Source organism: Hippichthys cyanospilos, chromosome 10, assembly GCF_059441005.1.
Source record: "Hippichthys cyanospilos isolate Australia breed blue-spotted pipefish chromosome 10, RoL_Hcya_1.0, whole genome shotgun sequence".
Taxonomy (NCBI): domain Eukaryota; kingdom Metazoa; phylum Chordata; class Actinopteri; order Syngnathiformes; family Syngnathidae; genus Hippichthys; species Hippichthys cyanospilos.
The window spans coordinates 23,256,091-23,270,273 of NC_142378.1; the positions used below are offsets into that span (position 1 = coordinate 23,256,091).

General features: G+C 40.5%; 2 long non-coding RNA genes across 2 annotated transcripts in view; one reads left to right on the forward strand and one right to left on the reverse strand.

The window, feature by feature from the left end:
• LOC148417546 (uncharacterized) overlaps positions 1–14,183 on the reverse strand; it is a 60,203-nt gene that overhangs the window by 32,476 nt on the left and 13,544 nt on the right. The gene's annotated exons all lie outside the window — the stretch shown is intronic.
• LOC148417547 (uncharacterized) lies at positions 67–9,554 on the forward strand. The gene is made up of 2 exons (XR_015867020.1): positions 67–5,330; positions 7,831–9,554. It is a non-coding gene; the product is annotated as an uncharacterized LOC148417547 (long non-coding RNA).

Below are 14,183 nucleotides of genomic sequence, written 5' to 3' on the forward strand. Positions count from 1 at the left end.
CTGTGTTGCTTTATGTGTCAACAGAGCCTGCTGTGAATCCAGTTTTTCTCCCAACTTGAGGTGTGTGCACATTACTTAACCATGTTCTGAACAGACTGTTGTGGCAACTATGGTGATGTGCCATACAAAGGTCATGCGGTACTCAAAAAAGACGTTGTTCATGTTGAATGAGTGTTATGTTTGAATGTACACACTAAGCATTTTTTCAAATGACCACACATACGGTGCAGAAAGCGCGATTATGTTAGTCCACTCTGCTTACCTGTTATTCAACCTCTTGTGTATAAGTGATGTACAATAACGTTAGTGTTCACACACTTGAAACATCCATTCATTTCTGTAGCTGATTTTGTGTCAGGCATCGACTGATAACAGATTCTGATGGTATGATAACCTTGCGCAAAAATATCACAGTAGCAAATGTACACCTCTATTTATTTCCTTTGAATACCAATCATATTTTATTTTTTACAAAAATTAATTGCATATTCAGTAAATTGAGAAATATGTACCATTTTTAATACAAAAATTAAATGCATAAATATTTTAATATGGCAGTGTTTGCTTTTAGTTCCCCATCAGTGGTAAGCTATTAAGAGGCTCCACCGCACTGTCATTAATGTTCACTGTGAGGCAGACTAGTTAAAAAAAAATTATCCTGTAAAATAAAATTTGTTTTCTAAATAACATAGAATGCTATCAGCTCTAAACCTTAAAATCATATAATAAGCAATTTTGTTTTATTGACTTCATCATAAATTCACTGTTTGGATCACAAATGATCATTTGTCATTGCCTTATTGAAGTCGTGGAAGGCGTGGTGTCAATGTTTTACATTGTTAGCAATCTTAAATTTCCCAAAAGTGGGCGATATAATCAAAATTCAGCATATATATTCGTTTACACACGCAAACGTGCCATTTTTGCCAACATGTTGTTTGTTTTAATCATTCTTTTTTTTACCTTGCCAACAAGGTAAAAAAACAAAAAAAAAAACTAGAGCTGCAAGCAGCTATAACGGGCCCTCGCAGACATGAGCACGTTGAAGGATGAACAGTTCTGAGGTATGGACAAATTTGGGTATTAATGTATTTGTGCATTTGCATGCGAACTGTAGAGATCAATGTTCTAGAAAAGGTAACATTTTTATTCGCATTTGTCCAACGGGCTCAACTAAGTAATTGGAATCGCAATTTTGGTAATATATTTTCTGCCACGAGGTGATTCTAGAACTACAATGGAATATATATTTGTTGATGTCTGAAGGAATTGGCTTTCAATCAACGTGTGAAGTCGTGAAAAGATGAGATCATCTGGGACAAACTGCATCAGCATTTACTGTTACGATAAATGGATGAGCACTGCTGCATAGGCCACGGCCATGATCAAGACATCGTAATATTTGATGGAAGAAATTAAGCGTTTCTGAAGGCCTGTCTGAAAAAACTTCAGTGATATTACTTTGACAGGCTCAACAAGGTACCTATAAATGAAAATGTAATTTTTTGCTGCCACCAGGTGGCACCCGCACTACGAGCAAAAAAAGTGTGTTTGGCATTGTACTCCCAAAATGAAATTTAGAGAAGATCATCTTAGTCCAATTACATTAAGTTTTACCGGTCTGGCTAGACATCGGACTTTGAGGCGGAGTAAAGGCCAGGCCCAAATTTGAAGTAATGAAACTTGAGATTCATAATGTTCGCTTTGTCTCAATATTCTCCTGACTAATTTTCTGTGAATTTGCTGAAAGCAGCAAAGCAGAGAACATGAAAGTGTAAAAACTATCTCTCTTGTCAGGCACCAGGTGTCGCTATTGGTACCATTAAATTGCTCAAACAGGATTAGCACAGTGCAAAAACTGAAATATAAAGCTTTTTAACACTGGTGGCATAGGAAATATGATTCAAGTATTTTGAAGCCCCGCCCCCATCATATAGGTTAGCCAATCTTGCTGAAATTTTGCCCAATGGTGCCACTCTGTCAGGTAATGGAGCACCTCAAATGTGAAGTTGATCGGGTCAAGGGTTTTGGTACCGAAAAATGTACAAAATCGGGCCAAATGCTACATTCAACAATTGATAACTCTGGTTCTGTACATCCTAACATATGGCGCTCTATGATGTTTTTGTAGGTCTTGAGGTCTTACATATACATATAAAATTTCGTAGCTCTAGGTCAAACGGGTCAGAACTGACTCGTTTTATGATCACCTGGGCTCAATTACAGTAAGTTTAGATGACTTGAGCAAACTCCGAATTTGGGGTTGCATACAGACCACCCACTTTATCACAAAGTCATAAAATTTGGATACCTTTAATCTCTTAAGTCTCGATGCTTTTCAGACAAATCTTCAGTACATTTACTCTGACGGGCTTAGCACAACACATGAAAGTTTAAAAATTGACATTTTTGTCTGTGACTAGGTGGCGCTATCATTAAGTTGATAATCAACCATGCAGGTATTTTTTAAAGCTATGATGAGTAAAATATCTAAAAAGTTTCAGATTTTTTAAAACTTGCACATGTGAGTTATTAGGGTTTTTGTTGCTCATGGCGAATGAAATTTGAGTTTAAAACACGTATTTATGTTGGCCGATCTTCACAAAATGTTTCCCAAATGTTCCCCTATGTTAGATAATGGGGCACGCCAAATGTAAAGTTGATCGGGTCAAGGGTTTTGGTTCCGAAAAATGTAGAAAATCGGGCCAAATTCTACATTCAACTATTGATAACTCTGGTTCTGTACATCCTAACATATGCTGCTCTATAATGTTTTTGTAGGTCTTGAGGTCCGACATATAAATAAAAAAAATCGTAGCTCTAGGTCAAATGGGTCGGAAGGGGCTGCAGTTTGAAGGATCATCTGGGTTCAATTACAGCAAGTTTTGCTGATTGACTTTGAGATGGTGTACAGACCACCCCCTTTATCACAAAGTTGTAAAATTTGGAAACCCGTATCTCTTAAGTCTTGATGCTATTCGGGCAAAATTTCAGTTCATTTACTTTCACAGGCTTAGCACAACACAGGAAAGTTCAAAAATTGACATTTTTGTCTGTGACTAGGTGGTGCTATCATTAAGTTGATATTCAACCATGTCTTATTGATATTCTGACCAATTTTCATTTGTTTTACTCAAACAGACTGAGCACAATACATGAAAGTGTAAAAAATGACATTTTAATCAACCACTAGGCGGCGCTAGTAGGTATTTAAAAAAACTTTTTTTAAAGGTGTTAAAAACATAAGTTTCCATGTGTCTATGAAGTTTAAGATTTTTTTAAGCTAGTACATCAAAGTTATTAAGGTTTTTGTCACTCTTGGCGAAGGAAAAATTGAACACATAATTTGAAGCCACGCCCCTATCATATATGTCAGCGGATCTGCACCAAATTTTGCCCACTTGTGCACCTATGTGTGAATATGGACCACAGCAAATTTGAAGGCGATTGAGTAAAGTGTTTAGGAGAAACAAAGAGCAGTTTGGGACCTGCAAACGTGCAAAAATGGGCCAAAAATGCACATTCAAAAAATCATAACTGTTTTTCTGTACATCTGAGCACATGGCTCGCGCTGACTTTTTTGTAGGTCTCTAGGTCCTACATATGCCTAAAAATTTTCATAGCTCTAGGTCAAACGGGCCGGGACCAGGTGCACTTTTTCAACCTTAGGTGGCGCTGCAGAGCCATTTTTTTTGCATTGTTTTGGGAAACACAAAAATATCCAATTTTTCACCGGGCCCGACAAATGTGCAAATTTTGGTGACTTTTCGTGCATGTTTAGGCCCTCAAAAATGGAAAAGCGCTGCACAGTAAATAATAATAATAATAATAATAACAAGAAGAAGAAGAAGAATCTGGAGAAAAACAAGAGGGCTCTCGCAGCGGTAGCTGCTCGGGCCCTAATAAGAAGAATAATAATCTGGAGAAAAACAAGAGGGCTCTCGCAGCGGTAGCTGCTCGGGCCCTAATAATAATAATAATAATAAGAATAATCTGGAGAAAAACAAGAGGGCTCTCGCAGCAGTAGCTGCTCGGGCCCTAATAATAATAATAATAAGAATAATAATCTGGAGAAAAACAAGAGGGCTCTCGCAGCGGTAGCTGCTCGGGCCCTAATAAATAATAATAATCCAGAGAAAAACAAGAGGGCTCTCGCAGCGGTAGTTGCTCGGGCCCTAATAATAATAATAATAATAATAATAATCCGGAGAAAAACAAGAGGGCTCTCGCAGCGGTAGCTGCTCGGGCCCTAATAATAATAATAATAATAATAATAATAATCTGGAGAAAAACAAGAGGGCTCTCGCAGCGGTAGCTGCTCGGGCACTAATAATAATAATATGGGGAGGAACAATAGGGACCTCGCAGTGGTCACTGCTCGGGCCCTAATATTAATCTGGGGAGGAACAATAGGGACCTCGTTGTGGTCACGGTTCGGGCCCTAATAATCTGGGGAGGAACAATAGGGACCTCGGAGTGGTCACTGCTCGGGCCCTAACAACTGAAATTGCCTTTGAATTGTTTTCAAAGGCAGCTTGTTTGGACAACTATGCAAGAAGCCTATCATAAACTGCCCTGTTCCAAGAAAGAAAAGAAAAAAAAAAGACACTAATTACTGGTTATAAACAGCATTAGCCATTATTGAAACCTTAAGTTTCTTCCACTCCATCTACTCCATAATATACTCAGAATGTACATGTAGGAATCATTTTTAGTAGTTATTATACATTTGCCATGATAGTACATATTTGCAGTATAAGAGAGTGTTTTCAGCTTGGATGCAGCTACAAGAGGACAACTTGACGGCGGAGTGCGAACAGCTGATAAGGAGACCTCAACGGCAGAGCCCCTGGGAGATGACGTCAAGACCTCTGGGCTCACACGCACTACCAGAGAATGTGAAGATGGATAAGCAATTCTTGCGAATAGTACCATATAAACAAGTATGCTGTGTGCCAACTTTACATGTAATCAGATGCCTCTGTATCATATAAAATGGGGAGTGTTAGAAGTATCGTTGGAGAACGAATGTGCCGTGACCAAATAAAGGCTACACTCCTTCTCTCTCTCGAGAAAAATATTAATTGAGTGCCTTTTCTCTCTTTATTGCCTAATTATTATAAATGTCTATTTGGTGAACCTGACATTTAATTTGGTCCTTCGAGCCCAGGATCCCAACATACCGGAGGTGCCCAGGGGCAGAGCTGACGACCAGGAAAGACCGTGGCCACGGCGGGAACCCATTTTTTTTTCGGGACCGAATCTGACCCTCGACTCTGTTTCTGGGGACCAAAGGTTGAAGGGAAGCCAGGGGAGAAGAGGCAACTCGGGTGAGTCACTTTTGATTTGTTGGGGAAATGAGTGACTAAGTGGGGTATTACAGTAATAAAGGGCGACGGTGTCCTGTACGTACTTAAACTCCGTGAAAAGACAGAGTGAGTCTATAAAACTGTGCAGACAGAGTGAGTCTTTAAAACTGTGAAGTGAAACCGTAAGAATACTAGTCAATGTTACGTAAAGAGACAGAGAGAGTCTATAAAACTGGAAGAGGGCGACGGTGTCCTACGCGCGTTTAAACTCCGTGAGAAAAGAAAAAAAAAAAAAAAAAAAAGGGGGGGGGGGAAGTGTGAATGTAAAAGTGTGCATGGAGGTTCGCTACCTCATTTGAACAGGAATTTTAACTGACAACTGTCTGGGAAGCAGAGGCAAGAATTCCCCACCACTTGTGGTAAAAGTGGGAATTACCCGAGGCAGAGTGTAATTGTCAGCCTGTTCAGGGGTCGGAAAGTCAGCATAGTCACCCTAGGTGAACCGCTGACTTCCAACATGGGGAAATCAAACAGTAAAAAAGTTAATAAAAAGGATCCTAAGCAACAATTGACGTGTAAGGACTGGAAGTTTGTAGAAAGCCAATGCCCTTCCAAAATAAAACACCTAAATTCGTGGATAACAAAATATGAATTCGCTGGCCAGCTTAATACACAAAAATAGTAAACTTACAAGATAAAATAAAAACAAAACGTAAAAATAATATGAAGAAAATGAGTAAAGATAATATGAAGATACAGAGTTTTGGATGATAATAGCGCAAAATAGGAAGGAAGATAAAAGTAATAGAACAAAAAAAGAGTTAGAAAATAAAAGATTAGCAAAGGAGGATGATGAGACAGGGGCAATAGGAGTAAAAAAAAAAAGAGAAAGAAGAGCAGGAGAGCACCCCCACAAAATCTTTTCAATCAAATCTATATCCGCCCCTCCCTACCTCTCCTTTTCCACCATCACCTACAGGTGCTGTGGATAATTTCATACATACGCGAGGAAAAGGGAACTTAGGAGTGACCTTTTCAAAAAAGAAGGGGAAAGTTTTTTCTCCTGCAGCAGTAAAGTTTCCCCCATTGGAAGAAGAGGTACAAAACTCTTTTCCAATGATAGAAGTGGCGAATCCTAACATTGATGATGATTCGCCAACTATTTTAGTGCATCGAACATGGACTCAGGAGGATGTTAAAAAGGCTGTAGAAGGCATTACATCCCATAAAGTAGATGTTAACGAATTTGTGCAACAAATGGAAAACCTCAGAAGGTCTTACCACCTAAACGGAGTAGAAGTCCAGCAAGTCTGGATGGCAGCCCTAAAAGGTGACTGGCACAATATCAGAGGAGATTGGGAACCAAAGGAGTGTAATGATGTTCTGGCTCATGATAGCCAAGAACTCACACATCGAGTCCATAGACTAATGGAACGCACAAGAGAAAAATTTAAATTAAGAGCTAACTATACAGCCATAGGAAGAGTAACACAAAGAGAGGGAGAACCATTTGATGATTACAAAATAAGGATGATTGCATGTTTCAAGGCAAACAGTGGCATTCCTGAAGATCATACTGCAGGAAGCATTTTTGAGGAGCAATTAAAAAATGCCCTCCACGCCAACGTACACCACTCCATTCACCAATGGGTTGAAAAGCATTGGGTAGATAAGGCGACAGGTACGCTTGAACAATACATTAACCAGGCGCTACATGCTGAAAGAGTATTACAGGCTAAAAAGAAAAAGGCAGACACATTTATTGTAGAAGTTGAGGGAGGTCAATATTATTAGGACAGATATAACAAATATATACAACGTATGGTTATAATACATTTTCAAAGAACTTTTGTAGAGCCTGTATGATCTGTGATCGACATAATCCTCAGGGAAATGTCCGCCCAAAACGAGGACAGTTTCCCCAAGCAACATACCCTTTTCAACGAATCCATATGGATTTCATTGAATTAAGCAAAAGTGAAGGGAAACAATATTGCCTTGTCATCATAGATGCATATTCAAAATGGGTAGAAATCTTTCCAACAAACAAACCAGATGCATTAACAGGAGCGAAGGCATTATGTAAGGATATAATACCAAGATATGGCATACCGGAAACCATTTATGGCGATAATGGAACACATTTCTTGAACAAAATCATAAATAAAATAGGCCAAATGTTTCACATAGCCTTAAAGCACCATTGTTCATATCACCCCCAGAGTGCAGGATTAGTAGAAAGAATGAATGGAACAATAAAAAATAGACTGAAGAAATGCATGGAAGAAACTAAACGACCCTGGACTCAGTGTGTGCATCTTGTAAAATTATATATTAACATCACAAGTGCCTCATGTCTAACACCTTATGAGGTCCTTTTTGGCAGACCATATAGACTGCCTGCCTTCTCCACACACTGGGAAGTTGATAACGAAGCTAGCTTAGCTGATTACATCCGAAAGACATTAGAAAAAGAGATGAACTGACATTACCAGAAGGCGATTGTGCTTCTTTTCAACAGGACGAGCTGGTCGCTCCAGGGGACTGGGTTCTGATCCGGAGCCTCAAAAAGAAACATTGGAACTCTCCAAAGTGGGAAGGCCCTCACCAAGTACTGCTGACCAAACCAACAGCCGTAAAAACTGCAGCAAGAAACACTTGGATACACCTTACACATTGTAAAAAGGTCATCTCAACCGAGTTACCCAAAAAGAGGGAAAGGTGAGCAAAGTCTGGTGAGAAGGTGGGAGCAGATTTATAGTATCTGAAAACACTTGAGGCCAGTGAAGTTTCCAAGACACCCTACCTTATTAGGGGTTCTCGGTCGACACGACTATCATGTGGGTAAGACTTGTGGGGGCACCAAGTTGTTCGATTCCTTGAAGGACTCGTCTGGTGTTTGTGCATTGGTGTCACTACTCTTACCGGTGTCTATTTTTCCATCCACAGCGGAGGATATTCAAAGAGCAGTTGCAACCCATGATCCCTTTTATCATCTGTTCAGAAGGCGGTGCGCTTCTTGGTGGGATGGTGGGCCAACCTATTTGGACACAATTGGGGTTCTCCGCGGCGTGCCAGATGAGTATAAGTTGGCTGATCAAATTGCAGCGGGGTGGGAATCTATCTTTATTACACCCAATAAAAATGTAGACCGAATCAACTACATCCATTACAATGTACAGAGATTGGGGAACTATACTGAAGAAGAATTTATAGCTATTAAAGAACAATTGGCTGCTACATCACTCATGGCATTTCAGAACCGCATTGCGGTTGACATGATACTTGCAGAGAGGGGTGGCGTTTGCGCTATGTTTGGAGACCAGTGCTGTACTTTCATTCCCAATAATACATCTCCAGAGGGGTCCCTCACGAGAGCCATTGAAGGCCTGCGCATCCTGAATCATAAGATGAAAGAACACTCAGGAGTGTCCACCTCTGCATGGGATGAGTGGTGGGAGAGAACATTTGGTAAATATAGGAATTTGGTGTTTTCTGTCATGGTTTCTATAACTATGTTCACCTCAATTCTTGTGCTGTGTGGATGTTGTTGTATTCCCTGCATTCGCGCATTACTGGTTCGACTTATCTCATCTGCAGTCGCTCCCACAAATTCTAGACTACAAGAGATGTATCTTTTGCACACGTACAGACATGGTGGTGTGGGGGGTGACACCGATGACCAAACTGATGATGATGAAGTGATTTCTCCTGTAACCTTATTCGACATTTCTAATGACAACGCCTAAACAGGAGGGTGTTTCAAGTTTGCTATCCAGTATATGATTCAATTGAATAAAGCCTATGGGAAGTTCTTTTGATGAGGGTATTTGGGGCAAATGTAGAATAAACAGGAGGGTAATGTAGGAATCATTTTTAGTAGTTATTATACATTTGCCATGATAGTACATATTTGCAGTATAAGAGAGTGTTTTCAGCTTGGATGCAGCTACAAGAGGACAACTTGACGGCGGAGTGCGAACAGCTGATAAGGAGACCTCAACGGCAGAGCCCCTGGGAGATGACGTCAAGACCTCTGGGCTCACACGCACTACCAGAGAATGTGAAGATGGATAAGCAATTCTTGCGAATAGTACCATATAAACAAGTATGCTGTGTGCCAACTTTACATGTAATCAGATGCCTCTGTATCATATAAAATGGGGAGTGTTAGAAGTATCGTTGGAGAACGAATGTGCCGTGACCAAATAAAGGCTACACTCCTTCTCTCTCTCGAGAAAAATATTAATTGAGTGCCTTTTCTCTCTTTATTGCCTAATTATTATAAATGTCTATTTGGTGAACCTGACAGTACAGTAAGTCTATTCATTTATTAGTGATTCATTAGTAGTGCCCCTATTGCTCTGTTACTGCATTTTTTTTATTTTGTTTTATTGTCTACTTAATTCTTTGCTTGATTATGGAATGTAGTCTGGTCGGGGAAGTGTACAGAATAAGAATTTCAGTGTGGTATTACTTAACCTTTTCACACTGCAGTTAACTGTCAACATGGTTTTTGGCCCATGCCTAGTACGAGCACTACTATTTAGCAGCTACATCACCGTGTGGTATGGTGCCTGCACCGTGTCCTGTCGTCACACTCCTTGTGCAAGCAGCTGACAGGATAATCATATACATAAGCATAACCTTTCCTACTCTACTGGACATCTACAACACGCGTCTCACCTACAAAGCTGTTAGGATCGCGGGGGGTCCCTCCCCTTCCTGCCTGACCCACAGCCTCTTCAGCCTGCTGCCAATTGGGAAGAAAACTGCATGGCCCCTGAGCCCAGACCAGCAGGATCAAAAACAGTTTTCTCCAGAGACTCAACTCCCTGCCTGTGACTGCAACACTTGATTATTCTACATATTCCTATTGACCTTTCCTTTTCTTCATTGTTCATTATGCTATAATTCTTTGTATGGGGCTTGAAAGGATTTTTTTTTCTGCACTGTATTGTGTTCATATGGCAGGTTTGATATATAATAATTGAACAAAAAACATGCTTTTAATTCACAAGATTATGTAGGGTGTTTACCTGACAAACTTCCTGCTTTTTATCCATCTAAAACGGGGGTGGGCAAACTTTGACTTGACGGTCACTGCAGCGACTAATCCAGTGACCAAGTTTAGCCGTTCAGGTGGGTGCGGGAAGGGAGATTTTTTACGTGCAGCAATGAAAGGGTAAGTAAATGATGTGCTCGAATCCAGATCTTATCCTTGTGATGTTTCCAATTATTAGTCATGCATAGCATTGAGCGCTTGAATTGTTTGGGAGGAAAATGCAATTTTTCAGATGTCCACCGAAGTGGACTGCATGCAATTACATGCAATTGCTGAACAGTATATCACTCTTGACAATGCTTTATCTGGAGTAGTTTTCTTTTGTATAAATCAACATTTTATGCTATTAGATTATAAAATGCATTGTATATAGCAATATACAGGTTTTGTGCATTATTCATTATGAGTAACAGGCACAATTCACATGACACAGGCTAGTGCGTCCCTCGACCAGCCACATACATCAGGTAATGACACAGGCTGGGACCAGGTCATCCTGCTTCTGACCTGGTTCCGGCCAGCACCCTGCTAAGGGTCTTGTCGCCCAGTCCCTCAGTGCCCTCGGGCTCAAGCAAGCCAGCAACAGGCTGGTACAGGTACTGGTGAGAACGGCTGGTGCAATCCAGTTCCAGAGTCCCAGGACGTTTACCGGGATCGTCCAGCCGGGTGGCCTCATCCAACACTGATGTCTGTCCAGCCTCAGCAGTAGGCCTCAAGCCAGCTTCATCCAGCTTCCCCTCGGATTCACCATGCCTGTAGGTATGGTCGTGGTATACATCGGAGCGGGTCAGCTGGTGGTGGTGCCGCAGCAGGTTCTTGCCCAGGCACAGGCTGGTCCCTCAGAAACCCATCGTGCCTGCCAGCATTCAGGTCAGAACATTGACCTTTGGCATTTGGCAACGCCAACTCGTAGTTTTCATGCTGAGAGTCTTACCCTTACTCCTGTCACACCTGGACCCCTGGTGTCACATACACCGCCCAGGACCGGACTGTGTACTCAGGGTTTCAGACAGGCGAATACCCTGTGGGGTTTTTGTTCGGCCTTTCTGGGTGTTCCGGGGGGAGCAGTGGCAGGCACAAGGACCATTTCTCTCACCCAGTAGACATGTTGGAATGAACCTTTGATGCTTTGAACCAGGTGGCTTTGGTTTTTATGGTTTGGACAATGTTGTACAGTTTTGTGACGGCATGCGAAAAGTAAAGATGTACACTAGCACAGCAACGTGAGGTTTCTTCGTCTTGCCACATCTTCGTCTTCAAAGGCAAATTGTGTATCAAGCAATACAAACCCCAATAAAGTGATTACTTGAAGGAACAAGGTATCTATGGCACTGGCACATGCCGGGTCAACAGGCTTCAGGGGCACAAACGAAACTCAGGAGTGTAACAGAACTCAAAGAAGAAAGAAGAGGAAGAAGAGGAGCTATCTCTGTTGTCACCAATGGTGAAGATGTCACGATTATGTGGGAGGGGTTGACCTGATGGGCCAAATGTTGGCAATATATGCGCATAGACGCAAGAACAAACACTGGCACATCAGAATGTTCTTCCACTTCCTTGATGTAACCATTGTGAATGCTTGGCATCTCCTCAGATTCTCTAGATTGGAGGAGGATGGTCTTCTGCCTTTCAAGGCATCTGTGGCCCGTTTATTGATAAATTCAGGCACTGTCTGCAAAAGGGGGAGACCAAGTGACACAAGCTGAAGCGCAAACCTGCATCCAAGGTAACCCGGAAGGTCAGGCTTGGTCCTGGAAACCACTGGTCCCAGCTGAACAACATAAACAATGCCCAAAGATACCAAGACCCTGCATGCACACTAAAAACATAGTACAGCTGCTTGTGTTGCAGTGTGGCTGTGTGCCCTGGGTTCATGACAAATTTTCACAGAAGATAGATAGATAGATAGATAGATAGATAGATACTTTATTCATCCCCGTAGGGAAATTCACATTTCCAGCAGTATCCTCAAGTCGAGATATAAAATATGAGAAATAAAATACACAAAGATACACATAAGTCCAGTACAGAAGTATACTTAAGGTGCTTGTTAACAGTGTAAACAGAATAGTGTGAATCGTTGGAGTCTAGTGCAAGTATAATTGAGGTGCTTGTATAAAGTGATGGTGAACTGATCTAGTACTGGAAGTATATAAGCACGCAGCGTTGTTGCAGGGTTGTAGCACCTCACCTGTGGCCTAGCCCTAACCTTGTGAAGTTGTCAGTTGAAGCACTGCAGTTTGTTTAGTTTTGTAAATTGAAGTACTGAAGGTTGCAAAGTTACTGTAGTTCATTTTTCTGTGAAAACGAAAACCCCAGAATGGTGTATGGAAGGGAGCAAAATATTTTTGAAAAGTTGTTATAGTTTTTGCATAATTCAATAAATATTGAAAGTTATATCACTTGATCTTTGTTTTTTTTGTTTAGTTTTTTTTAATTTTAGTTAAACTCCACAAATGCATGCTGTCCACCTATGTGGACATTTTCATAACTCCTTGAAAATTTGGTGTATCAAAACAGAACCAAATCAGTTCTTATTTTTACGTCTAAAAACACATAAAAACACAGCAACATTTTTTTAACTCAGGATATCATGGGTCATGCATGAAAGGGTTAAATAAGTTCCCAATTATCTCCTCAACCCTACCCCGCGCACCTATACCCCAGACACAGTGACCACTTATGCAACAACAATTATATAAAGAAACAATGGCTCCTCCAGTCACAAAGGGTTCTAAAATTTGACAAAACGGCCGCTCTAATTTCGGAACATTAAACACTTCTATGTTGATTCTATAAATTGTTTGATTTTGTAAATGTAATTGTTTAACACACTGCTGAATTTGTTATCTAAACATAATAGTAATATAAATAAAAATTAAAATGAAAAGAAATAGACAAATAGTAAAAAAAAATCCTAGGAATAATATAGGAAAAATGAAAGATGAAAATGCGATATTTCATTAGATAATTAAAGAGAAAAATTCAAGCAGTCAAGTCCCGTGCATTTAACTATTAAAATCACTTAACAACTGAAAATTGAATTAACAAAATTAAGTTGTTGTCCCCCCCTCAATTCTGATAGTTACTATTTTAATGTACTAATAGTTCTGCTATCCTTCAGGATATTAATATTATTCTCCTGATAATTTCTTCACGTTCCCTAGGACAGATTAAAAAAATCTAGCATATGGCCTCGCCTGATCTAGAATGATGCTACATTTGAATGTAAAAGGTTTTATGGGTTTCAATATTCTGGCACTTTTGTCTTGTACATAAAATGCATTATGCTTATGAACTTGCCTGTCGGATTATTTAAACGTGTTTTTTTTTTCTTTCAGAAGACCTTCTTTACCTGACCCCAAACACCCCTCTTTGTTGCTGCTCTACCTTTTTGTCTCTTCCTTCTTTCTATCTCACCCCATCAGATTAAAAGCATTTCAGAGGAAGAGCAAAAAATCTCAAGCGGTAAAGTCTTGCTGGCAGCGACGTTGTGGCTCCCAAGCAACTCTTGCACGCTCTGATTTTTGTTCTACCGAAGCACCCATATCAGAGATGAATACATGCCTGGGTGTGTCACCCATATCAGAGATCAATACATGCCGGAATGAGGCAATATCAGAGATTAATACATGCTTGGGTCAGTCGCCCATATCAGAGATCAATACATGCCTAAGTGAGGCACCTATATCAGAGATTGATGCATGCCTGAATGAGGCATCCTTTTCAGAGACTGGTAACCGTGCCAGTGAAGCACACGTTGAAAGTGGTGATGGATTGGCACCTGTCCGACCTAAGGTAACATATGG